At 47.3% G+C, this 27554-nt stretch overlaps 1 protein-coding gene across 1 annotated transcript in view; it reads left to right on the forward strand.

The window, feature by feature from the left end:
- ZFYVE26 (zinc finger FYVE-type containing 26) overlaps nt 1-27554 on the forward strand; it is a 1347068-nt gene that overhangs the window by 1314904 nt on the left and 4610 nt on the right. The window lies entirely within an intron of this gene.

Below are 27554 nucleotides of genomic sequence, written 5' to 3' on the forward strand. Positions count from 1 at the left end.
CTTGTACTCTTCCTCCTGTAGCTACTGATTCCAGCACCACCTCTTCAGGCACTGCCAACCCACTTGGCTGCAGCTGATCCTTCGTACGCCCTCCAGGCTAACTTCTAGACCACAGTCCTCCAGACTGACACTCAACAGCCCACCCAGGCTGACTCTCAGGATATCTTCCAGGAGTGCTAACCTGCTCCTGCTGTCCTCTCTCCTTGCTTCCGTGCCTCCAGGAATGGCTTCCTCCATGTGTTGTGGTAGGATCCTTCCAGCACCTGACCCCCGGCCCAAGGTAACCCCCCTCCCTCAGACTAGGGTGCACCCCTACAGGGCCACCAACAGCCTCCTCAGCACTCCATCTCCAGATTCCACAAATTGCCCCTGCTGGCATGACTCATGCCTATTTATGAGGTATATCTGCCCCCTGCCAGCCCATTTTGCTGGGGATTGGCTGAGGCCAACATACATATTTAAAACAGCCCCTCCTCATCGCCACCAAACAGCTCTGGAAGTTTCTACAACCTTCTAGGCTAGGGGGAGGCACCAGAGGAGCTGTCAGGATGAGTCATCCAGCCCTGAGTCGCTGTACCCTGACCCAGGATCTCCGCTCAGGCCTGGCTCAGAGCCAAACTAAATTTTACCTACACTCCGCTAAAATCCAGCACACACCAGAAAGTTACCCCCCCCCCCCCTAGAAAAACAGCCTGTCCCCATGGCTGGAAAAAGAAACAATTCCTTCTCCCAGGAGAAAAACACAGGGCATCCTGTAAGAAAAATAGGGAAGGGGAAAAGGTAAACAACCTTGGAAAGGGCTATATACAAATAAATGGCAGTAGCAAAATATAAAAAAAAAACAATTCAAAGAAAAACATATATATACATCACATACATTTTAACTGCAGGTCCCTGTAGTGTCCCTGTAAAAACACAGTATATGGAAGCTGGAGCATCTCCCACTTGAGGGAAGCTGTCCCAGCTAACTGTAGGGATTTTAAAAGTTCATCATGTAGCAGGGGGACAGCAGTCCAAACGATACCTGCAGAAAAAAAAAGAATATTCACTATCTATTGTTTTGGCGATTTGCTACCACCTCACTTATTTGCTTAATGATAAATCTAATAAGTGATTACAACCTTTTGTCTATAAAATAATCTAGCCAATGCTGTTGTGTCTATTACCAATAAAATCAATAAGGAATGATAACTGCTAAAAAATAAAGATCTAATTTAATTTTACAGAAAATAAACCTCGATTTAGCAATATTCAAATATAATGTAGATGATAAAATCTTAAGAGCAGTGATGTTACAAATAGTGTTGCCAATGGACAAAGAATGTTACTAATACATAAAGGAAAAAAAGAAAAAGTACACAGAACAATAGAGATAAATTCCACAGAAAAACCTTACGTTCCCCATCGTGTCCAGAGATTAAGAGATTAGAGAGTTTGTCTTGCTTCTTTATACCCCCCTTTCCCCACTCCCACCCATCCAGGTAGAGACACTCCCTTCCATATATCAACGGGGGGGGGGGGGGAGGAGAGGGTATTCTTAGCTGGTGTGTTAAAGAGGACCTGTATTAGGACTCTGTCAGAGGCTGCCATTTATGGTCAAGTATTTCCTGTTCCATTCCTAACTCCCATCTCCTTTGAAGTGACATTCCACAGAGTTCATAATATATGATACCAAATGGCCAGAGAAGAATGAAAAGAAAAAAAAAAACACACCCTTAACTTAGGAATGCTGAATAGGTAGGTCATCCTCACAGCCCCCCCCCCCCCCCCCCCTCCAAGTGATTCTCTCCAGACTGCATTTTTTTTAACAATATTGCATTATTTATAGATACCATTTTTATACCAAGAAAAACTAGCCCTCCCAGATATTACATCTAGCTACAATACAACAGATCTATTTTATGATGTCAGCTGTTCTCAGAATGTCCAGGCAGTGTTCTGAAACTTTAGAGTCCGCAAAAGTCCACTATAATGTTAATTTCAGGTAAAAATGATTGTAGACTTTGATATCTGCATTACACTATCCATATATTCTGTCAGCAGGGAGTTATGAGCCTGCTGGCAGAAACAAACAACCACTCTTTTTTCTCTGATAGAAGTAGCCTCTCCCATTTTGTCAGTCTCTTTTCAAAAGAACACTAGCATTACCCAAAGTTCTTCAGCAGAAACAAGACCTCCATCTGGAAACAGATCAGGGTATAAGGCTGGCCTAGTCCATGAAGAAAAACAGAGGCATAAAACCTCTCCTTGCTGTCTTTTGCTGTTACCTATGAGCTGAACATCTTGCATCAGTCCCTTCACAGGTAAAAGTGAGGATTGGGCAGTCTCCTGATGCTTCCATCAGCTCCTCAAGCAGCAGCAGAATGGCTTCTGGTTGGTTGTCCAGCCTTGATGGCCACGCAACGGTTTGGGAATGTGCATATAGTCCCACACCAGTGCCCTGGAGTCCTCAAAGACATCCATAATGGTCTGGGGGACATAGGGGTAGTCCAGACCTCACTGCAGAGCTATTCTCTGCACCTGGGATCTTGAAAACCTTGGCAATACCCGAGGCTTGCCTTTCCCAGGAAGAAACACAGGCCTTGGGTGACCGACCTCACCACCCATTGCCTGTACGCAGCAGCTCTGGTCTGGATTGTGGGAGGTCTGTTTTGGAATTTCCGCCTTGCACAGACTGGGGCCTGCACGGATCCTTGGGTCCCTTCAGCTGACTCAGGCATCTCTAGCACTTTGGGAAGCACCTCCATATCTTCCTAAGAGTCTCCTAACATCCACTCCTCCTCTGAGCTGCTACAAGATGTCCACTCTTTACACTCAGCATCCAAGGGCCCAAACTCTGCATGCAGTCTGGAAATCCAGGCACACCGAATCTCCACCAGCACTTCTAAGGCAGAAAACATCTAGCTTTGTTTTTTTTTTTTTTTGTTTTGTTTTTTTAGGGAATTTCGATTTGGATAGGGATTGGAGATGGGATGCCCACTTCACTTCAAAACTTCAGGGACAACTTCCTCAAAACAGTCTTTTCTTCTCTCTCTAGCACACGCTTGCAGAACCCAGCTGAATGACTGTATGAAAATCTGACAGTCATTTCATCCAGATCAAAACCAATAGCCCATTACAGGCAGGAACCTGAGGCCCCTTGGTTGCATAGCAAAGTATTACAGTGTCCATCTGTACTCTTCCTCCTGTGGCTACTGATCCCAGCACCACCAGGCCTTCAAAAAATACAAGGCTGAGGGGTCATTGGCAGCATTCAAGCATTACAAAGAGTGTAATAAGAAATGTAAAGGCTAAATCAAGGCGGCTAAAATAGAACGCGAGAGACATATAGCGGAAGAGAGTAAAAAGAACCCCAAGAAATTCTTTAAGTATATAAACAGTAAGAAAGCGAGGCCAGAACACATTGGCCCCATAAAAGACGACAAGGGAAATCTGGCCACAGAGGACAGAGAAAGACGAAAGTGTTAAATAATTTCTTCTCTTCAGTCTTCACAAAAGAATTGGGGGGCTACACTAACCCAGCTTGTAATGCTAAACTAAATAATACACCTCAGGAAGTACCGCCATGGCTAACAGAAGGTAGACTTAGAACTAAACTAGAGAAACTTAACATAAATAAATCACCGAGACCAGATGGCTTGCACCCGAGGGTTCTTAAAGAGCTCAGCCAGGTGATTGCCAGACCATTATTCTTGAACTTTAAGGATAGTCTACAGATGGGTAAGCCAACATGGTACCAATATTTAAAAAGGGGCCAAGATATATACCGGGTACGTATAGGTCGGTCAGCCTAACATCAGTAGTCTGCAAGATTTTGGATGGGATGTTAAGGGACCACATACAAGACTTTAGTAATGAAAACGGTATTATTAGTAGTAATCAGCATGGATTCATGAAAAATCGTTCTTGCCAAACCAATCTATTAACCTTCTACGATGAAGTGAGCTGCCACCTAGATAAAGGTAAGCCTGTGGATGTGGTGTATCTGGACTTTGCAAAGGCCTTTGACACCATTCCCCACAAACGCTTACTGTACAAACTAAGGAATGTAGGTATGGACCATAGGGTGAGTACCTATATAGAGAACTGGCTCCAGGGGAGAGTCCAATGGGGATTAATGGGGAGTACTCGGATTGGGCGGGTGTGGAAAGTGGGGTCACCCAAGGTTCTGTCCTGGGACCAATCCTGTTTAATTTATTCATAAATGATCTAGAGGAAGAGATATCTAGTACAATCTCAGTATTTGCGGATGATACTAAAATAAGCATGCCAATATCTTCTATGCAGGATGTGGAAACCTTACAAGCGGACCTGAACAAAATAATGGGGTGGGCAACTACATGGCAGATGAGGCTTAATGTTGAAAAATGTAAAGTAATGCACTTGGGCGTCATAAACACGAAAGCAAGCTGCTCACTAGGGGGGAAACCTCTGGGTGAATCTAAGATGGAAAAGGACCTGGGGGTACTAGTGGACAACAGGCTTGGCAGCGGTATGCAATGCCAAGCCGCTGCAAGCAAAGCCAACAGAATACTGGCATGTATAAAAAAGGGGATTCACTCCAGAAATAAAGAGATTATTCTCCCACTCTACAAGACTCTGTTCCGGCCACATCTGGAGTATGCTGTCCAGTTCTGGGCACCGGTCCTCAGGAAGGATGTGCTGGAACTGGAGAGAGTCCAGAGAAGGGAAACAAAAATAATTAGGGGAATGTAGGGCATCAGCTATGAGGAAAGACTACAAGCACTGAACTTATTCTCTCTGGAGAAGAGACGCTTGAGGGGAGAATATGAGATCAATGTACAAATACTGTACTGGCGACCCTAGCATAAGGAACAAACTTTTTAGAGAAAGGGAATACAATAAGACACGTGGCCGCTCACTAAAACTAGAGGAAAAACGGTTTAACCTTAAAATACGTAAAGGGTTCTTCACTGTCAGAGCAGTAAGGATGTGGAATTCACTTCCACAAGCAGTCGTATCAGCAGGGAGCATCGATAGTTTAAAAAAACTATTAGATGGGCACCTTAAAGACGACAACATACAGGGGTATACAATGTACGGTTAACAGCAAACGCACACACACATCATAGGTTGAACTGGATGGACTGATGTCTTTTTTCAACCTCACAAACTATGTAACTAAGTAACCTCTCCAGGCACTGCCAACCCACCTGGCTGCAGCTGACTCTTCGTAAGCCCTCCAGGCTAACATTTCCACCACAGTCCTCCAGACTGACACTCACCAGCCCACCTGGCTGACTTCCTCTGTGTGCTGTGGTAGGATCCTTCCAGACCCTAAGCCCCGGCCCAAGGTCACCCCCCTCCCCCCCACACTAGGGGGCACCCTTGAGGGCCACCAACAGCCTCTATTCCACTCAATCTCCATCTTTCACCTGACTGTCCCTGCTGTCCAAACTAAATTTGCCTACACTCCACTAACATGTAGCACACACTAGAGGGGATTACATCTCTAAAGCTTTTCCCTCTACCTCATCTTATATCTGTTACCCTCCTCTAGTGCCTGTCCCTTCATTTCATTACCATCCTCCATACTGGCCCCAGCCAGCACCTGATGGATACAATCCAAAATTCTTTTTTAGGTTGTTGATGCTTTGCAGTGTTGCCAGTTGATTCCTTAGACTCAGGATCTGGGTTTTCAACAAAACAACTTTTTCAATTTTTTTGTAGCAATATTCACCCTTTCAAGGAATGTATACAGGGTGTGCACAGGGCCGCATTACCACTCCTGTTAGACATTACTCTAGTTGTTTCCCCTAACTGTCTCAGAATATAACAAGATAGTGACCCCCCTCCTGCTACTCCTGCCTACTGCTCATAGTACCCAGCTTCCACTTCCTCCTTCTTTGCTCTGCCTGCTCAATGATCACACTGTCTTTGGCTTCCCTTTCCCCTTTTCTTGCTCTCTGCACACACAGCTTCCAGTGTCCCATACTCTTGTTCCCCCTCATGACCTTTAAGCCATCTGGCCACAGCAGCTCTTGGTTCCAGTGGCTCACATCGGCGTCTTAGCACTCCTTCTCAAAAACTCAGGGTTGGCTCCTGTCCACCTGGGAAGTACTGTTTGCACTGTGGAGTACTATTTGCCACTTGAGAAGTAGCACTGCTATACTGAAGTGTTATTTGTTTAGTGTCAGTCTAATTATAAAGTGCCAAAAATAAAATGATAGGTGCCAAAAGCAAAATGATGATCTTTTCCTAAAAAAAATTTAGATTTGTTTACTTTGATTTGTTTTTTTTAAATGCTGAAAGAATTATGGGTAAACCCACACTATGGTGCGATATGAAAAGTGCTTATCATATGTATAAGTTATGTGAACCAAACAATGTAAAAAATTTAATAAAACTGTGAAAAAGGTAATATAATAGTTTTTAAAGCTGCAGCTAAAGTGAAAGGTGTAATAACCTCATGTGTTAATGACAAAAATTAAACTAGTGCTGCTTCCAAATAAAATCACATATAATGAATAATACAGTCATTTTCAAGCAGGCATGGAATACTTCCTTAGGCAAAGTGTGTAAATATGACTCCTCTCCTCTCTTTTGATAATAGGGCTCTCAGCAAGGTAGTATTATAGAAATCAATGAAAGAAAGATTTCCATAGCATGATACTGTTTTATTTATTATAAGTTTTAAAAGCCAGTACACTACAGAGTATGGATCGCCCGATATCGGTTTTTCGTTGCTGATACCAATACCAGTATTTTAGCCATGGCATATCAGTATCGGCCGATATGGGCCGATATTTTGTTCATTTAAAGTTTTGCAAAATAAACACAAATTTCAACAGGGATTTGTTACTGAACATGTTAATGTTTATTTACATTTTTAACATTAAGGGCTCGTTCTTCGCACCTTAACTGCATGAAAATTGATAGGAAAACTGCACTTGCAGGGACATCAGTTTCACATCATCCGATTGTGAATGATGCATAAACTGCTGCAGTAGTGCACTCACTCACTGTAATAATTATAAATTACTACTGAAGCAGTGCAGTCAGTGGCAGCAAAACTGCTAGAAACAAGCTAGACAACAGATAGACAGTGGATTGGAGTCAGTGGACTACTGCTGCAATAGTGCACTTTTATTGCAATGATTTTAAATCACTACTGCAGTCAGCGCAAAATTGCTAGAAAAAAAGACAAAAGCTAGACAGTGGATTGGACTGGAGTCAGTGGACTACTGCTGCAGTAGTGCACTCACTGCAATAATTTTAATCACTACTGCAGTCAGTGAAAAACTGCTAGAAAAAAAGCTAGACAAAAGCTAGACAGTGGATTGGAGTGGACACTAGTACTACTACCCTTTTCAATACTCCCAGTTAAGCAGAACAATATTATACTGCATAAAGCAGAACATTTCAGCATGTTCATGTTCACCTGTTTCCACCACTGGCAGTGTGGGTGGCTTGCTGGCACTCTGTTGTGGGTCGGTGGCTGACACCTGGCAGTGTGGGTGGCTTGCTGGCACTCTGTTGTGGGTCGGTGGCTGACACCTGGCAGTGTGGATGGCTTGCTGGCACCCTGTTGTGGGGTGGCTTGCTGCTGACACCCTGTTGTGGGTTGTGGCTGATGCCTGGCTGTGTGGGTGGCTTGCTGGTACCTGTTGTGGGGTGGCTGGCTGCTATCACCCTGTTGTGGGTCGGTGGCTGACGCCTGGCAGTGTGGGTGGCTGGCTGGCACCATGTTGTGGGCGGTGGCTGATGCCTGGCAGTGTGGGTGGCTTGCTGGCACCCTGTTGTGGGTTGCTTGCTTGGTGTCACCCTGTTGTGGGTGGCTGGCTTGCTGGAACACTGTGGTGGGTGGCTGGCTTGGTGTCACCCTGTTGTGAGTGGCTGGCTTGCTTGAACACTGTGGTGGGTGGCTGGCTTGGTGTCACCCTGTTGTGGGTGGCTGGCTTGGTGTCACTCACCCTGGCCTGTGGTGGGTGGCTGGCTTGGTGTCACCCTGTCTGTGGCTGGCTTGCTGAAACCCTGTTGTGGGGTGGCTGGCTTGCTGTGGAACCCTGTTGTGGGGTGGCTGGCTTGCTGTGGAACCCTGTTGTGGGTGGGTGGCTGGCTTGCTGGAACCCTGTTGTGGGGTGGGTGGGTGGCTGGCTTTCTGGAACCCTGTTGTGGGGTGGGTGGCTGGCTGCTGGCACCCTGTTGTGGGGTGGGTGTCTGGATGCTGGCCTGGCACAATGTTGTGGGTCGATGGCTAGCGGCTGGCACCCTGCTGTGGCTGGCACCCTGTGGTGGGTGGCTGAGGCCAGGGTCTGTGGGTGGCTGACTCACACCGTGACCGGACTGCAGCTGCACACACTGTCTGAGGCGTGGGAGGCGGTCTTAGAAGGCAGAACGTGTCAAATTATAGGCCCAGCGCGCAGACACACATGAAGCAACAAAATGACGTCACGTGTGCGCCACAAACAATATCGGCAATACCGGTAACTTCCGGGGCCAATTCCTATATATCGGGGAAAGTGCATATCGGCCCTCGATATATCGGCCTTGCCTATAATCGGTCGATCCCTAGTTCATACCTACGTGTCTTAGTTGGTACAATAAGCGTTTGTGGGGAACTGTGTCAAATGCCTTTGCAAAGTCCAGATACACCCACATCCACAGGCCTTCCTTTATCTAGATGGCAACTCACTTCATCATAGAAGGTTAATAGATTGGTCTGGCAAGAACGATTTTTCATGAATCCATGCTGATTAATACTTATAATACCGTGTTTATTACTATAGTCTTGTATATAATCCCTTAGCATCCCCTCCAAAATTTTGCAGACTATTGATGTTCAGTTAACCGACCTAAAGTTCCCCAGGATATATCTCGGCCCTGTTTTAAATATTGGTACCACGATGGCTTTTTTCCAATCAGCTGGCACCATACCTGTCTGTAGACTATCCATGAAGATGAAGATTAATGGTCTGGCTATCACCTGGCTGAGTTCTTTAAGAACCCTCGGGGGCAAGCCATCCAGTCCCAGTGATTTGTTAAGTTTTTAAAGTTTAGTTCTAAATCTATCTTCTGTTAACCATGGGGTGGTTCCTGAGGTGTATTATTTATTTTAACATTACAAGCTGGGTTAGTGTAGCCCCCCAATTCTTTTTTGAAAACTGAAGAAAATAATTTATTTAGCACTTTCTCCTTCCCTCTGTCCTCTGTGGCAATATTCCCTTCATCATCTTTTAAGGGGCCAATGTGTTCTGGTCTCGCTTTCTTACTATTTATATACTTAAAGAATTTCTTGGGGTTTTTTTTAACTCTCTTCCGCTATATGCCTCCCGTGTTCTATTTTAGCCGCCTTGATTTTGCCTTTACATTTCTTATTACACTCTTTGTAGTGTTGCAATGCTGCCAATGACCTCTCAGCCTTGTATTTTTTGAAGGCCTTTTCTTTAGTTTTAATATACATTTTTATGTTGGAGTTTAGCCACCCAGGGTTTATTTTTGCTCTTTTAAACGTATTCCCTTTTGGGATGCATTGGCCAATCCATTTATTTAGTATGTTCTTGAAGTACTCCCATTTTTCTTCTGTGTTCCTTGTTCCCAGGGTTCTATCCCATTTGATACTGTCTAGCAAAGAGCGCAGTTTATGACTCTGCGCGTTTTGTCACACTGACGTCATCTGGAGGAGACCGCTCCATACTAGACTATGGAGGAGCTTTTTTACCATTGAGGGGCTATTACAACTATAAGGAGGAATAAGAATAAGTGGAGCCAAATAGCAAGGTTTCAGAAGGATCCCAAGAGGCATACTATTACCTGTCTGCGGGAGCAGAAACACTTCCCTATTAAAGGCTGATTCCCCCTGTAGGGGGTCCGAGATCTGGTGAGTGCATTACCAGAAGGGGCCACGGATAAGATCACGGGGATCCAGTCACAAGCAAATTTGAATTATATCACAAATGCACGGTAGCATCATAATGAACTGAATGGCACTTTGAGTATCCAGCAGTCACTTAGCACTGTTTTCATGAATGAATTTAGGCAATAGCATGAACTAATAAATACCACTCCCCACAGAGGGTTTTTTTTTTTCACTGTATACCTTTTTTCTCATTGATTTTGGCGATTGCACATTGCACATGTATGGTAATTTATGTATAGTAGCACTATAGTCACCTTTAAACTGTATTTTTGCACACAACTCTTGCAGATTTGTATTGTTTATATACTGCATTTTTTGCACATTGCATTCTTTACACAGTGTATTTCAGTACATACTGTATGAATAAATTTATTGTTACCCAGTACATGTTGTGCAAATCAACCTCTATAGTCAAGGCAGCGCCACCACTCACCCTCCTAACCAGCATCACCAAACATAACCTGAACCCCAACCACTGGTGGCGGTTCTTGGTGAGGACAGCAGCCATAAGCACTTAATACTAGAGGAGAAGCGTTTTAACCTCAGGCAACGTGGGGGGTTCTTTACTGTTCGAGCTACAAGATTGTGGAATTCTCTACCACAAGAGGTGGTTTCTGCAGGAAGTATGGTGGCTTTTAAAAGACTCTTAGACGTACATCTCAAGGATCAGAACATTCAGGGGTATGTGAGATGATTACGGCCACACACACCTTCACAGGTTGAACTGGATGGACTATTGTCTTTATTCAACCTCACCTACTATGTAACTAATACCACTCACAACACTGAGTTTTTTGTTTTACACACCATCTTTACCACATTTGGAAAGGCTGCGCCAACACTCACTTGCACACCCAACACTATTCACTCACACTAGGGTACTCACAATCGGGAACTCAGGTACTCACACTCATGTAGTCACTCACACTCAGGTGCTCACACTACACCCTCAGTTAGTCTAGTCACAGTTTCAGTCTTTACTTGCCTAGTCTGTGTCTGTGTTGCTAATGATGAATCCTCCTCCCTAAGTCCATCTGTCAGTCTCCTACCCTGCTCCCGCCCCTATACCCACCGCCCTCGGTCAGCCTGTCCTCTGGATCCCTGGATTCCTCAGTCCTGCCGTTCACCTGCCACCTCATCCTGTCCCCTGATAGAAATTACCATAACTATGCATTATATTATATTTTACATATAAGTGTAACAGCACAAAAAGAGCACCTTGTAACACTTCGGGTTTAAGTGTGTATATCTTAATGCTGAATATTGTCTTCTCTCTGATGAGTAGTTTTGACACAATGCACTAATACAGCAGGTCTTAAAAATTCAGAGATTTTTTGGTCGCGCCACATTTTCACTAATGGGACTTTGCCCATTTGTTTATTATATGGACATTTATTTTCTAACTGTGAAGCGCTGCACTGTATTTTGCCATAGTATGATTATCTGAAGATTTTTTTTTTTTTTTTTTAGTGCCAGCTGCTGTTTATTATTTAATTATTTTATTTATTATTGTTTATTCAGCGCTCACTTTCACTTTATTGAAGATACTTTCCGTAATTTTCCTTTCCTGGCAAGCTAAATGTCAGCACAGCTTGGTCTGGCCCCCCCCCCCCCCCATGCCTTCAGGACCTAACTTATAAATTTGAGGCCACCTGTAGCCTCAGCGTTCCATAACCAGTTCTACCAAGTTGGGTGGGAAGTGTGCTGACATGGAGCTTGTCAGGAAAGGACAATTATAGTAAGTATCTTTCATTCAATTTTCCATTTTCCTTGACAGCTCCATGTCAGCACAGCTGGAAACTAACTTGCTACACAGGGGAGGTATAATGCTACACACTCCTTAATTCTGGTCAGGATGCCTCTTCCAAACTCAACTGTTATTGAGGCTGCTTTTATACAGTAATGAACCATGAACGTATAAATTGACGGCCATGTAGATGCCTGCTGCCTCTCACAAGGTCAAGACCCTTCTAGTGGGGAGTGGCATGATCCCTCTGGCATAGCCAACCTTTTAAACTTGTAAGCCAAGGAGATGAGCTTCACCAACCAAGAGGCAATTGTCTTGTGGAATGCCGGGAAATCATTATGCGCTCTACCTTGAATGACAAACAGGTGTTCTGACTTCCTGATGCCAGAAGTCATCTTGATGTAACATTTTAATGCTTGGCCCACATTTGATGGGCTAACCTATTGAGTACTCCCTAAGAGGGACATAGGAAGGACAACTTCTTGTGTGATATGGACTCTGAAAGCCGCTTAAAGCACAAATTTGAACATCAGAATTAGTACCACCCTGTCCGGGAAGGAAATGAGAAAGGGTTCTTTAAACCCCAAGGCTAATGCCAACACTCTTCTGGCTGATGTAATTGCCACCAGGAAAGCAGTTTTCGGCAAGAGGTACCACAGGGGGGCCAATTTGATTTAAGGCATCTGAGGAAAAAAAAGTCCAACACCAATGGAAGATCCCATTTTGGGAACAACAATCCCTTAGGGAGGTTTCAACAAAATTGCAGCTTGAAAAACAGTATAATTAAGTGTTGAATGCCCACTGTATGATGATACAGCAGCAGCAGCAGAGATAGCTGAAATGTGGTCTTACATCATACTTATGCATGGACCTAAAACCAAGCCCTGCCTGCAGTCCGGAGTAAAACCTTGATCAGATGCAATTCTGTGAATTTATGCCATGTTCTACTATAGGCACTGTTAGTGCTGTCCTTCCTTGCTTTCATAAGAGTATTCACAACCTTTACAGAGCTTCTGAAATCTTTTAGCCTCTGCCTCTCAAGACCCAAGCTGTCAGCTTGAGCCTGTCGGGTGCTAGACAAATAGGACTTTGGAGAAGATTCGATCTTACCGGCAGAGGGAGTGGATCCTAGACACTCATTAGGGGGAGCAGAAGGAAGGCCCCTTTGGCCAACCTGGGATCATCACCAAGACTGTCACCTCCCCCCACCACAGCCTCACAAGGAAGCTGAGAATAAGAGGGAGCCGCAGAAAAGGCATGTCTTGGAGTCAAAGCTGTCTTGGAGATCCACCCTGCGACCAGCACCTCCATTTTGATTGCCTGCGGATGCTGGACCCTGGAAAAGAACTTCAGCAACTTGGTGTCGACTGGGGATGTAAACCGGTCTACGTCTGGAAGAAATTACCCAGCTCCATTCTCAAGACTTGCGGCTGTCTGGACCATTCATTGTCGTCCAGGATTGTCCTTGACAAATAGTTCAGCTGAATATTCTTCTGATCTGGCACAGAGACTGCAGAAGATTGACTTGGACAGACTCTAGAACCAGAGAAACCTTCAGGAAAGAGACTGTGAGTGCCCCCGTGTTTATGAATGTAGGCATCATCCTGTCTAACTTCACCAGGACATTTTCACCCTGGATGAGGTGACTGACAGCTAGGAGAGCCTGAAATGCCGCTCCTAACTCCATGATGTTGGACACCATCTTGGACCCTTAAAAAAGGCCATTAGCCCTGAGCCTGTTGCTCCTGAAATGGGGCTGCCCATCTACTTTGTTGGTGTCTGACTGCACCACCAGCCATTAGGTTGTCAGAAGGGAAGGACATCGCAGAAGATTCCACTTCTCCAACCACAAGTTTGTGGGTGGCTGGCTTGGTGTCACCCTGTTGTGGGTGGCTGGCTTGCTGGAACACTGTGGGGGGTGGCTGGCTTGGTGTCACCCTGTTGTGGGTGGCTGGCTTGGTGTTACCCTGTTGTGAGTGTCTGGCTTGGTGTCACCCAGTTGTGCGTGGCTGGCTTGCTGGAACACTGTGGTGGGTGGCTGGCTTGGTGTCACCTGTTGTGGATGGCTGGCTTGCTTTAACACTGTGGTGGGTGGCTGGCTTGGTGTCACCCTGTTGTGGGTGGCTGGCTTGGTGTCATCCTGTTGTGGGTGGCTGGCTTGGTGTCATCCTGTTGTGGGTGGCTGGCTTGGTGTCACCCTGTTGTGGGTGGCTGGCTTGGTGTCACTCACCCTGGCCTGTTGTGGGTGGGTGGCTGGCTTGCTGGCACCCTGTTGTGGGGTGGGTGGGTGGCTGGATGCTGGCCTGGCACCCTCTTGTGGGGCCAATGGCTGACGGCTGGCACCCTGCTGGGGCTGTCTGGCTGGCTGGCTGGCACCCTGTGGTGGGTGGCTGGCACCCTGTGGTGGGTGGCTGGCACCCTGTGGTGGGTGGCTGAGGCCAGGGCCTGTGGGTGGATGGATGGCTGGCACCGTGACAAGACAGCTGCACACACTGTCCGAGGCTTTCCGAGACATGGGAGGCGGTCTTAGAAGGCAGTACGTGTCAAATTATAGGCCCAGCTGACGTCACGTGTGCGCCTCGCACAATACCGGCAATATCAGTAACTTCCGGGGGCCGATTCCGATATGTCGGAGAAAGTGCATATTGACCCACGATATATCGGCCTTGCCGATAATCGGTCAATCCCTACTCTGATTGTTTGAACAAAACAAGATTCATACAACATGTTCATCCACATCTTCTTTTTTGAAGGACCTAAAGAGAGCTCTGACGCTGCTTGTTAACAGAATAGATAACCCTTTCACAGGCCGCTAACAAAGCAGCTGAAAAAACAATTCAATGCTGTAGAAAATAGCTTCCTTAATAACAAACCCTAAAGGTTTTAACACTGCTATAGGGATACTGCTTCTTCCATCCACAGTCCTGAGATTCACTGTGTGGGTAATGAGCCAAACTTTGTCCTGCCAGGAAGCAGGACCTAATGAAAAGATTTTGTTCAGAAGAGCAACAATAATATAATAATATTCTGCAATGTACACAAACCACCAAGGGAATTGTTGACATCGTAAAAGCATTCTTCTCTTCTTTTTTTTTTTTTTCTCTTTTTGGCTGAGAAACTTGAGAGGATAAAAAAATATAAAAGGATGTCCTATACTCCAACAGGCAATAGCTGGCTACAGTAGTAATTCATACCTTCTCTGGGAACGCTGGTCTTTTGAGGGGGTTGGCATAATGACACAAAGTAAAGCAAACATGAGAAGCCACCTACGGGTTAATGCCATGTGTGAACATACAAAATAATACTTTCCTGACAGGCTCCATGGCAGCTTACGTGTGGGTTAGTCCCGCCTCCTCCTACCTCATAGGACCCTACTCCCATAAATGTTTACTCCGTGCCAGAGGCCGTGTTCCTTTTTTGTCCTTATCCTGAAAGGATTATAGTAAAATCTTACCTCATGTAGATTCCCGATTCAGGCCTGGCGGTCTGCACGTCGGATCCAGTGTTTTCCCTTCATGTCCAGCACGCCCTAGCTATTAGCGGGGTAGGACACGGGCGTGGAATCAGTTGTCAGAAGAGCTTACAAACCTGGCCAATGGCAGGCAAAGTGACATATGGCCAATTGTCCCAGCTATTAGCGGGAGGCCCATTAATATGCCCCATCGTGTGTGCAGCCGCGGTGTCCGTATGGTCCAAGGTCTGGTCGTGGAAGTGGTGATGTACCCTACTTTACAATCTATGGCAGCAGTTTGATTTTGTATACTCTCCTGTTGTTTGTTACGTATCTCTCCCTGGGGTCTAGGTCGGCTGTGGGATGCACGGCGTTCCATTCCACGTCCTTCCCTTCCGCTCCACTGCTTCCTGGTGCCTTCCAGGCTCGATCTGAATCGAGGCTTGGTTCACACAGGTGGGGGGGGGGGGGGGCGGTGCTTTCCAGGCTCGATCTGAATCGAGGCTTGGTTCGCACAGGTGGGGTAGGGGGCGGTGACGTCATTCCGGCGGCAAATTCAAATAGCTGTCAGTTTCAGCTGTTTGTGGGGTTTGTTCAGCAGTATTTCTAGCGGCTTCCCCGTGCTCTGCAGGAATCTTTTAAAGGTGAGAGATGGCTGTGATTATGCTGAATGGGCTTCCTGCCTGCTCTCTGCATGTCACTCATTCATGGGTCTCTTGCAGTTTTCCTAAAGTGATATGGATGTCTCACCGCCCCCTTGTGGCCAGCCCTTACATTACAGGTAAGATTGTTTTTTTTTTTCTTTTCCTCTCCCTGTAATGTTTGGGGTTTTTCTGCTGTTCTGTTGAGTCTTTATTTTCTTTCCTAAAGCCCTTCTAGGTCTGAACGACGTCACTCAGCCCGTGAAGATCAAGATCCTTCCTGGTCGCAAACGCGACCATCGATCGTCCTCTAGGCGCCACGGTGAAGAGTCTGGAGCTACTTCAGAACACCACCCCACTCTGACAAAAGATCCTGCTGGGGACGTGGGGCACAGGTGCCTGACAGCAAGTCGCTCTGTGAGCCCTGTTTTGCACATGCTGCAAACGAAAGGGAAGACAGCAACCAGCAGATGAAGTCGCTGGTCAGGCGAGTAGTTAAGGAGTCCTTAAAAGCCTTGGATCCTGCTCGTGCTGGAACTTCCTCCCGCAGGATGGCGAATACTTTCCCTGGGCCTTCCCAGGCCAGCACAGTCACTCCTCATCTGACTACTTTGAGGGTGAGCTTGAAGTGGACGACCCTGGTGTGGGTTTTGACTTTGCCATGGTTCCCTGCTTGGTCAAAGCTGTAAAGGAAGCCCTGAAGTGGGATGAGCCGGTAGAGTCACCCTCTAAACAGAAGAGGTATTTTAAGCACCTCAACAAGGAACGCCCTTTCTTTCCCCTGTTAGGGGAGGTCGGCGAAATCATTACAGACGAATGGGGCTGCACAGAGAGAAAAAGTTCTCTACTCTCCAAAGTGAATAAAATGTACCCATTTAAAACGGAAGAGGTTAAACACCTGGAATCTGCACCTCTGGTGGATGCAGCACTAATGCGTCTGGTGCGTCATGTCACCCTTCCGCTTGAAGACACAATCACCTTTAAGGATGGCCTTGAGAGACGCATTGATTCAGACCTCAAGTGCATCTATGTGTCAGCAGGAATGGCATGCAAGCCAGCATTAGCTCTCGCAGCCCTGTCTAAAGCAATGGAGGTGTGGACAGACAGTGTGGACACAACGCTCAGAAGCGTGTCGGAAGAAGTCGCAAGAAATTCGCCAGTACATGAGCTGAGGCTAGCGGCGGCTTTTTTGGGGGTGGCCTCCCTAGACATGGTCCGCCTTGCGGCGCGGGTAATGCTTTCATCGGTCACTGCAAAATGGGCTCTTTGGTTACGTCCTTGGTTGGCCGATCCTGCGTCAAAACAGGCCTGGTGCCGAATTCCATTTGAGGGGTCCTCCCTATTCGGCAACAAGTTAGAAAGCGCCATTTCCCGTGCCACAGGTGGTAAGTCGGGGTTCCTTCCCCAGGATAGGCGCTTGCTGGACTAGAAGAGATCTCAGCCCAGGTAAGGGGCTGATCGAGCAAGGGATGCTCGCCTATATAAGCCTGGTCATCAATTCTGAAGGAACTGGAGAAGACTGCAGCCTTCAGGACAGAAAGCACCCAGAGGAGGGTCTTCCAAAGGTCGGGAGGCCACGAAATCTTTTTGACGTTGTGCCTGCCCAGGCGGAGCAAGTCGGGGCTCGGCTACTACACTTCCAACACATCTGTGCAGCCTCGATAAACTACTTCTGGGTCGCCAAGACAGTATCAACAGGCCATTCCTGGAAATTCTGCAGTTCACCCAGACTGAGGTTCATTCCAACCTCATTGCCACAGTCAGAAGAGAAAAGACAAGGCCTTCTGTCTTACGTAGATCTGTTGGTGGCTCAAAGCGCAGTGTTTCCAGTTCCAACCAACGAGAAGTTCCAGGGACTATATTCCCCTCTCTTCTTGGTTCAGAAAAAGAGCGGTGCTTGGAGACCGATCATAGACCTCACGCACCTGAACTCTTTTATCAAGAAGGAGAAATTCAAGATGGAAACACTATTCACCATTCGTCAAGCAATACAACCAGCAGACTGGCTTGTGTCAATCGACCTCAAGGATGCCTATTTCCATGTGCCAGTGGCAGCAGATTACCAGAAGTTCCTGCGATTCGCAGTAGATCAGAATCATCTACAGTTTGTCTGTCTCCCGTTTGGGCTTACTACATCGCCGTGGGTATTCTCAAAGGTCTTACTAACAGTGGTGGTTTTGATCAGGATCAAAGGCGTCTGTCTACACCATTATCTGGACAACCTGCTCCTGCTGTCACAAGACCGAGAACAACTTCTGGTACACAGGTCTCAAGTAATAGCCACTCTTCACGAGTACGGCTGGTTACTGAACATAGAGAAGAGCCACCTGGAGCCTACCCAGTCGTTAATATTTCTGGGAGCTCAGTTCGACACAAGTCGAGGCACAATTTCTTTGCCCCTCGAGAAGATCCCGGTAGTCAGGGACAGGGTACGCCTACCTTTGACGGCCACTCACCTTCGAGCATCTCAGTGTCTAAGAGTGGTTGAGACCATGGTAGCCACGACTCCAATGGTGAAGTGGGCACAGTGGAAAATGCGGTCGTTCCAAGTGGGGTTTCTCCAGCAGTGGCGTCCAGGAGATCTAAATCACCTCATTCGCATAACATCATCAATGCGGGAGAGCCTTCAATGGTGGCTGCAGAGCAAAAATCTCCTCAATTGCCATTCCATCATGCCCATCTCTTGGATCACAGTTACCACGGATGCCAGCAACACCAGATGGGGTGCCCTCTGTCAGACGGAGATAGCCCAGGGCAGCTGGGATTTCCAATCTCACAGGATAGTGTCAAATACTCTAGAATTGCGAGACGCGTTCTGCACTCTGAAAGCATTCCGTCACCTAATAGAAGGGACTTCTGTGATCCTGATGATGGACAATACGACCGCAGTCTCCTATGTGAAGTGACAAGGAGGCACTCGCAGTCGCTCCCTGTTGAAGGAGGTAGATCCAATCATATATTGGGCCCAGAACACCTGGTCAACCTCACTTGCAGTGTTTCTTCCGGGGGTACAGAATGTTCAAGCGGACCTCCTCTCAAGAGTCCGCTTGGACAACAACGAATGGAGTCTTAACAACGATGTCTTCCAGTGGCTCACTTCTCTGGAATTTCGCCCGGAAGTGGATCTGTTTGCATCCCCATGCAATCACATGCTTCTGAAGTATTATGTGAGGTTCCGTTGTCCACAAGCCTTTGGAACAGATGCTCTGACAGACCAGTGGAGATTCCACAGAGCATATGTCTTTCCCCCAGTTCCTGTCATTCTCAGGTTCCTGGCGAGACTCAGGATGGAAGATGTGGAAGTGCTAACAATAGCCCCATACTGGCCGAACAGGCCATGGTTTCCCCTGCTGATGCTCCTCCGTTTTTGAGATCCAGTTCCTCTACCCATCAGGCCGGACCTTCTGTCCCAGGGAGCAACTCTACACCCATGTCCGGCTCATCTGCACCTGAAGGCATGGTTTTTGAGAGGGAAAGGCTGAAGGCATTAGGTTGCCCGAGTGGGGCAATTTCTATTCTCTTAAGTTCCAAAAGAGCGGGCACTAACAAGGTCTAAGGAAGGATCTGGTCCAAGTTCATGGATTTTGTTACCAAGAAAGGGGGGTCATGCAATGACCGGAATATCCAGCATATTCTTGGTTTCCTGCAGTCGGGACTGGACCTACCATTCTCCGTTAGCTCACTACGTGTGCAAGTTTCTGCTATTTCGGCATTCACAGGAACTGCTTGGGCGTCTCATCCCCTTGTTTGTCAATTCTTTCGGGGAGCGCCCAGACTCAGGCCACAGAGGAAGCCAAGGTTCCCTAAATGGGATCTTCCACTCGTCTTGAACTTCCTTTCTGACGTTAGAAGAAGTCACACAGAGCAACTCTCCATTAAAGATCTGTCTCTGATATCGGCCTTCTTGGTAGCCGTCACCTCGGCTAAAAGAGTCTCCGAGATTAGTTTTCTGAGTTGCAAAGAACCATTCCTGACCTTCTTTCCAGATTGTGTGGTTCTTATCCCCATGTTGGGATCACACCCCAAGGTGGTCTCTGTTTTCCACGAGAACCAGGAGATTGTCCTTCCAACATTCAAATCGTCAGATGATCCGGATACACATCCATTAGATGTGGGTGCAATTCTGAGACTTTACCTGGATACGACAGCTTCCTTCAGGCGTTCAGATTAACTATTTGTGGAGGGCGTGGCTTCCGGCGGAGTGAATGGCGGCTCTCTAGCACCGCTCCGCTAGCCATCAGGGACACTGACCGCAGCACCAGCCCTAAAAACACCGCTGCCGACTCCTACACACTGGGATTACCTTGCCGACACCCGGGGCTGAGATGACTCGCCGCAAGAAGACTCCTGGACAGTTAAACAAACTGGAGAACTTCTTCTCCAAGTCCAGCCCGGGCATGCTCCAACATGGCGGCGGCGGACCGCGCCATAACACTGACAGCCACCTGCTTTCTCCTCAGCTGCATCCGCTCCCTCCTGCAGCCAGGATTATAGCTAACCCGGACAGCGGGACCTCATCTGGATCGGCTTCTCCTCCTTCACCCCCTTTATCGCCTACTTCAAGAAGCCCAGCCAAGCACAAACCTAGGACGGCATCCCCTCCTGGAACCTCCACTTATCAAGGTATGCCTGCCTTATACTCTCCCTCTGCACCTTCTGCTCCATCACATCGTGCATCAGACCCTTTTGCAGCAAACCCTTCTGGAGATAATCCTGTCTCCGTATCCTTGATAAAGGACATGATGTACACTCTTAAAACCTCCATGCACTCAGACATGATGTCCTGCATAACACAATTCAAATCTGAACTGCACTCCCTGGGCACCAGAGTGGACTGTGTGGAACATGCTGTCTCTACCCACACTACCTCCTTTAATGATATGGTGGAAGCTGTGAATTCCCAGAAGGATGAAATCCAATGGTTGAAATCTAAAGTGGCTGATTTGGAGGATCGTTCCAGAAGGAACAACATAAAAATCAGAGGAATACCTGAATCAGTTTCTCCAGACCAGCTACAGCCTTATGTTCTCACTCTCTTCCGCACTCTTCTACCCTCTGCCTCACCCTCAGACCTCCTGATAGACAGGATCCACAGGCTCCCCAAGCCATCCTTCATAGCAGGATAACTACCCAGGGATGTGTTATTACGGATCCACTTTTACCACATTAAAGACCAGATCATGAGGGCCACCCGTGCACCCTCCACTATGCCAGCTGAATATGCCAGCATTCAACTTTTACCGGACCTATCCCAGCATACCCTTCAATGCAGGCTTAACCTGGCCACAATCACCAAAGCGCTGAAGAACAACAACATCCCCCACAAATGGAGGTACCCAGCCACTTTGCTTGTCACTAACGCAGGCTCCTCAGTTGTAATCCGGACCCTGGATGAGGGTTTGGCGGCTCTTCGCACTTGGAACATCCTCCCTCCACCACCAGCGGGGATGCCCACTTCACCCCAACCTATGATACAGGAAGAACCCTGGCATGTGGTCTCCCGCAAGAGGTCTGCCAAACACAAGTGATCTCTCTATTTGGGCTGCTCACTTATCATCCTCTTCTACAATTTTTCAGTGTCCCTGGCCTTATGAATGCTTGCATTCTTTATGGCCCTCCACTGTTCTTTTAACAGCATAGACTGTTCACGGACTGCTGAGACGGTCCCTTTCTTACATTCCCTTGTTATACTCTCCTTTATGGTTACCGTCCGTCATCCCCTGATCCCACCTGCGTTCCGTCTGACCTCACTGACTGCCTGGTTTCGCCTGGACTGCCTATGTGCTTTAGGATCTGCGTATATCCATGATATGTTCTATACAGCACCAATACTTCTCTGTGACCCATATCATTTGCATAAACCTCCATGACAATTAAATGCTTAACAGTCAACGCCAATGGATTTAATCACCCAGCAAAAAGGCACTCACTCTGGAAGGAAGTGCAAGATAGCAAAGCGGACAGAGACGCATTTTCAAGCAAATAATCACCCGCGCTGCCTTCACAAGAATTTTCCTCATATTTTCTATGCAAATGGCCCCGAAAAAAGGGCAGGCATCATGTTAGCCTTCAGAGACTCATTGACGTTTCAGTTAAAGTCCACGATACAGGATCCAGAGGGACGATTCAACATATTTATCGGGGACATTAACAATCTTCCCTTAACGGTGGTGGCTCTTTATGCCCCAAATACGCACCAACTGTGTTTCCTGCAAAGACTGTTCAAACAGATCTCTCGGGTGAAGTATTGTCATCTATTAATGTGTGGTGATTTCAATTTGGTGGTCGACCCCGGGCTGGACTCCTCGTGTCCTTCCGGGGGCCGACAAATTTCTTTAGCTAACCTGTTGAGAGTGGAGAATGAATTGGATGTCTGGCGCTGTTTACACGCATCCGAGAGGGACTACACGTTCTTCTCAAATCGTCACCATTCATATTCACGCATAGACCTGTTTGTCACAGATTTACGCCTGTTGGAGAAGTCCTCCTCCTCGGTGATCAGAGATATCACTTGGTCCGACCATGCGGCGGTAGAACTGACCATCGAGGAGGGGACACCTGTCAGAACTCAGTTCATCTGGAGATGTGACAATAGGACGTTGCAGGAATCCCATACACACATGATAAAAAATCTCACTGAATTCTTTGAGATCAACACTTTGTCTGTTGATGACCCTTGGGTGTTGTGGGGTGCACACAAAGCTTTTATAAGGGGAGTGTGCATCCAGCAGCGGGCAAGGGCAAACAAGCGAAGACAAGCGAAGTTGAAAGATCTCCTATCCCAGTTGCACTCTCTTGAAATGGTGAACAAACAGTCCCCCTCGGATGCAACCTCCCACAAACTGTCTAACCTTAGACATGAACTGCGCCTCATGTTTCTAGACCAATCTGATAGGTTGCTGAATAATCTACGAAAATCTCACTATACACAAGCGAACAAGGCTGGCAAACACCTAGCTTCTAGGGTCAAACAAAAAAAGGCTAAGGCGAGAATACCCTTCCTTCTTAAATAACCCTCCTCATCCCAAAAAATATTTCACCCTCAGGACATAGCCGACTCCTTTGCCGATTTTTATGCCTCTCTGTACAATTTGAAAGACAACCCAGAAGAGCTACATCCTACAGATACTGCTATCAATCACTTCCTATCCTCCCTGTCCCTTCCTTCCCTTACAACATCCCAACTTGACTTCCTTAACCTCCCCATTAGCGTGAAGGAAATTGAAACCTGCATTAAGTCGTTGCCTAAGGGCAAATTCCCTGGCACTGATGGGCTTATTAATGAGTACTACCACCAATTCTCATCTATCCTTGCACCACATCTAGCCACAGTATTTGGGAAAGCCTCCTCCACTGGTTCGCTTCCCCCTGATATGCTTCAGGCGTATATCTCCACCCTCCCCAAACCGGGTAAGGAACCCACGACCCCTGCCAATTTCCGCCCGATCTCCCTCCTCAACTCCGATGCAAAACTTTTTGCCAAAATCCTAGCAAAAAGAATACAAGGCGTATTACCTTACCTTATACAGCGAGACCAGACGGGATTTATGCCAGGGCGACATACCTCTGACGCCACTCGGCGGGTTATAAATGTCACCAACTACGCTTCCCTCCACAAAATCCCGTCTGTGCTTCTCTCAATTGATGCCAAAAAGGCTTTTGACAGGGTACATTGGGGGTATATGTATGCTACCCTGGAAAAATTTGGTTTCACAGGTCCCATCCTACTAGCTATCCAGGCATTGTATTCCAACCCCTCTGCTCAAGTGAATACCTCCGGTACTCTGTCAAAAGTGTTCGCTATCACAAACGGCACAAGACAGGGATGCCCACTGTCCCCTACACTGTTCAATCTAATCATTGAACCTCTGGCGGAATCCATACGCGTAGACCCTGCCATATCAGGTTTCCATATTGCATCCACGACTCACAAAATTAATCTGTTTGCGGATGACATAATTCTCATGCTTACAGAACCCTTACACTCTTTACCAGCTGCTTACCATGCCCTACAAAATTTTAGCAAGATCTCCTATTATAGGTTGAATGCTTCTAAATCCGCAATTCTAGACTTAGGAGTTCAGAGTTCCACGAAATCCATACTGCAAACGACGGTTCCCATTCCCTGGGCTGTATCCAGTGTACACTATCTAGGCATTGATGTCACAAGTACACCACACGCATTACTACACACCAACCTAACATGAATACTTAAGAAAACGGAGGACACCCTAAAACATATTGCAAAAACAGAGCTTGCCTGGTGCGGCCGCTTGGCGGCATATAAAATGATAGTACTCCCGCAAATTCTATATCTTTTTAGGAACTTGCCCATCCCCTTCCCATACACCAGTATAACCTTATTGACCAAATCCCTACACAAGTTCCTATGGGAAGGAAAACGGGCAAGATGTGCCCCCAAGGTTTTACACAGGAAAAAACAGATGGGAGGAGCGGGACTGCCGGACCTATGCTCTTACTATTGGGCGACAAATCTCTCTCAGACCAAATCATGGCTCCTGCGTTCTTCTTCTCCTCCTATCTGGGTTGACCTAGAAACTGCTTTGTCACCTACTAAAGACCTTGGCTCTCTCCTTCTAAGTGATAGATGGATCCCTTGGGATCTCAAGGGACTCACTCTACCCATGCAAGCTTCTCTGAAAGCCTGGCGTAGGTCTACATCCCCGCAATATTGCACAGACATCCTACCACTATCTCAACTGCCGCTATCTGTGCTGACTCCTCTTATTCCAGATCTCCCTATCGGACTCCTCCATCGGCACAATTTCACGAACTTGGCCCAATTTCATGAGAAGGACAAATTGATGCCTCTCCACACACTCCTTAGACAATACGAAGTACCTGTCTCACTCCATTTCACCTTGCTACGGATCCACCATTTTCTCTCCACACACCCACTAGGTACACTTATGGTTGATATGCGTATCTGGGACCAATATACTAACCCACCTAATAAACCTAAAGGCCTCTCATACTACTATGACATACTTATGGACACAAACTTATTCCTAAAAACCCCCCCTATGTTCAAATGGGAACTTGACATTGGTAAAACCTTTTCCATTACACAGTGGCAAAGTGCACTCTCGATAGTACATAGGCATACACATTGTGCTACACATTGGGAGATGGCCATGAAAATAATAAACCGGTGGTATTACACACCGTACCGCTTGGCAGGGTTCTCCAATACGTACTCTCCTCTATGTTGGCGCGACTGTGGTAAAGTGGGAACTCTCCTCCATGTGCTTTAGGATTGCCCTTCCCTGAAGAGCTTATGGAACGCTGTATTTAAATATATAGCGATCCACACCGGCTGCCTCATTCCTCCAAACCCGGCACTGGCCCTTCTCCACCTGGGTATTGAGGACCACCCTTACCGTTTCCATGCCTGGATTACCCATGTCCTTATAGCAACTCGTTTATCGATATTGCGTAAGTGGAAAAACACTACACCTCCCTTAATGCAGGAAGTCATTACATTGGTACAAACCAACCACAAATTGGAACGTTCCATGGCAATAAACTAACTTTCTCTGTCGCTTATTGACAGACGTAGTCCTCGTTGATTCAACACAACTCAGGTTATGCTGCCCTCTACAGGAGTAGGACTAAACAGGAAAGAAAACATTCTGGCCACACCTTAGGGGCAGTCCCAGAGGGTATATCCTCTCTCTCTCTGCTACAGCAAATCAGTTTTTTTTCTGTCTAGTTAGGAGTAAGGACCTAGATGCCTTGCTAGGATCTTCGGTCCTGGCAGGATTTTTTTTTCTTAGAAAGATTTTTTAGACAGCTTTTTTCTCCAGTGTTCCTATGAGATCTTCAAGCAAGAAAGCTGGAACTGGGCGACGGGCTGGATGTTGAGATCCAGTGGTCACCCCAGTTCAGCCTACGAGCGCGTGCAGGCCATAGCTCCGCGCTGGGTCGGCCGCGACATAGTCCCACTGGACGGGGACTGACCCTGCGAGTTGAACTTCTCGCTTAAACGCCAAGGACCATGAGTCACGGCGTCCGTATTGGTCGACAGCCCTCCCACCCCGGTGGAGAGGGGTACTGTCAGGAGTTGGCGCCCGCCTGGTTCCGGTAGGGTGAGTAGTATGTTCCCCCTTTCCCCCTGACGGGTCTTGTGGTGAACGCGGGCCCCTCTCTGTAATGGTAAGGATGGGTCTCCCCTCTATCCTATAACATGTCACAGATCCCCCTATTTGAGTGTGATTTTTGTGAACAAGAAACCAGGAGGCTTGGTTTGGGAGCTGACAATCTAATTGCAAAAATGTTTAAATGATTGTAGGCAGTGGCAGTACTAGAACATTACTGTGATAGTATAAGGTATCCTACCTGTCAGAAGCCACAGGGCGATGTCTATACATGTATACTGCATTCCAGATCATATTCCTCCAGCTAAAGCAGATGCCTCCCGATGGCCACGGACCGCATACGGCCCGCCAGTGTCCGGTACCGCCGGCCACGCTGATCACCATGAGGGTGAAGGTTTGTGAGGTCGAGATACTCCGTTATTCTGTACAGGCCGCCGCCATTGTCTGGTAGATCGCACGGGGCCGCCATTTTGGCGTAGCCTCGTGTCTCCAGCATGGGGGCGGCCATGTTTGAGGTGACCCTAACACCTCGTGGAGCTAGGGGAGGTGCTGGAAGGCGTTCAGAGGGGCGGAGCCGCCTCCTTGTTTCCCGGGAAGCCAGCCAAAAGACTTCCTGTCGGTTCTAGACAGTGCTGAGACAAGTTGCATTTGAAACTCTGAGCATCAAGTGGTGAGCCTTGGGGTCTATCTCTCTCTCTCGCTCTATAGGGGTCCCTAAAGCAGGTAACACTGAGGGGCTTTGTGGCGCTGGGGGTCTGAAAAAAAAAAAAAAAGTTTTATTTTTTTTGCCAAATTGATTTTTTCTGGGTAGTATCTGGAATTATCATGGACCCTGCCACACAGGTACCCCCACCGGTTTCCCTCGAGGGGGACGCGGGACCCGCCAGTGCACAGAGTATGGATGCATTTACAGCAGTTTTGGAGTCTTTGGTGGCTCGGGTGGAGACGGCCTGTCAGGAACGGGGGTCAAGAAAGCGACCCCCGCCTACCCCTATATCATCTGATACTTCAGATTCAGATGCTGAGATGGTCATTGCCGCTGCAGGTCCCTCTGCAGGGTGCTGTCTCAGGTAAAGTTCCCTCAGACAGTGAGGAGGACGTTCATGCTTCCGCCATAATTCAGGAAGAAGCATTGGTGGACGCACTAGTTGTGGCTGTTCGGGAAACCTTAAGACTTGAGGTTTTACCGGCAGAGGCAACTGAAATAGAAATTCCCTTTGGTACTAGCAAACCCACCAAGACGGTGAAGGTTTTTCCTTTACCCAAGTGTTTTGGTAATAAGATTAAAGAGGAATGGGAGCATTCTAAGCGTACCTTTACTATTTCCAAGCGCATTGCTAGACGCAATCCGTTTGAGGAATCCCTCATTAAGAAATGGACGGTACCACCAGTGGTGGATCCACCTATTTCCAGGTTATTCCAGTGGAGGACGCTTCGTCCTTTAAGGATTCGGTGGATCGGAGGGTAGAAGCGGAGTCCCGCACTATCTTTTCCCTGATAGGATCAGCCTTTAGACCAGTAATTGTCATTGGTCTAGTTTCTCAGACATTACCGGAATGGGCGAGATTGGTGCGCCAGGACCTGAAGGGGAAGGATATCCCCCAGGCAACATCTGATTTGATGGAACAGATTATACAAGGACTACAGTTTGTCTGTGACGCAGCCTTGGATGCTACCCCCCTATTAGGGCATGCATCTATGTCAGCGGTAATCCTCA

The sequence above is a fragment of the Pelophylax lessonae genome (genome assembly GCF_965119305.1).
Source record: "Pelophylax lessonae genome assembly, chromosome: 13".
In the NCBI taxonomy this organism is placed as follows: Eukaryota; Metazoa; Chordata; class Amphibia; order Anura; family Ranidae; genus Pelophylax; species Pelophylax lessonae.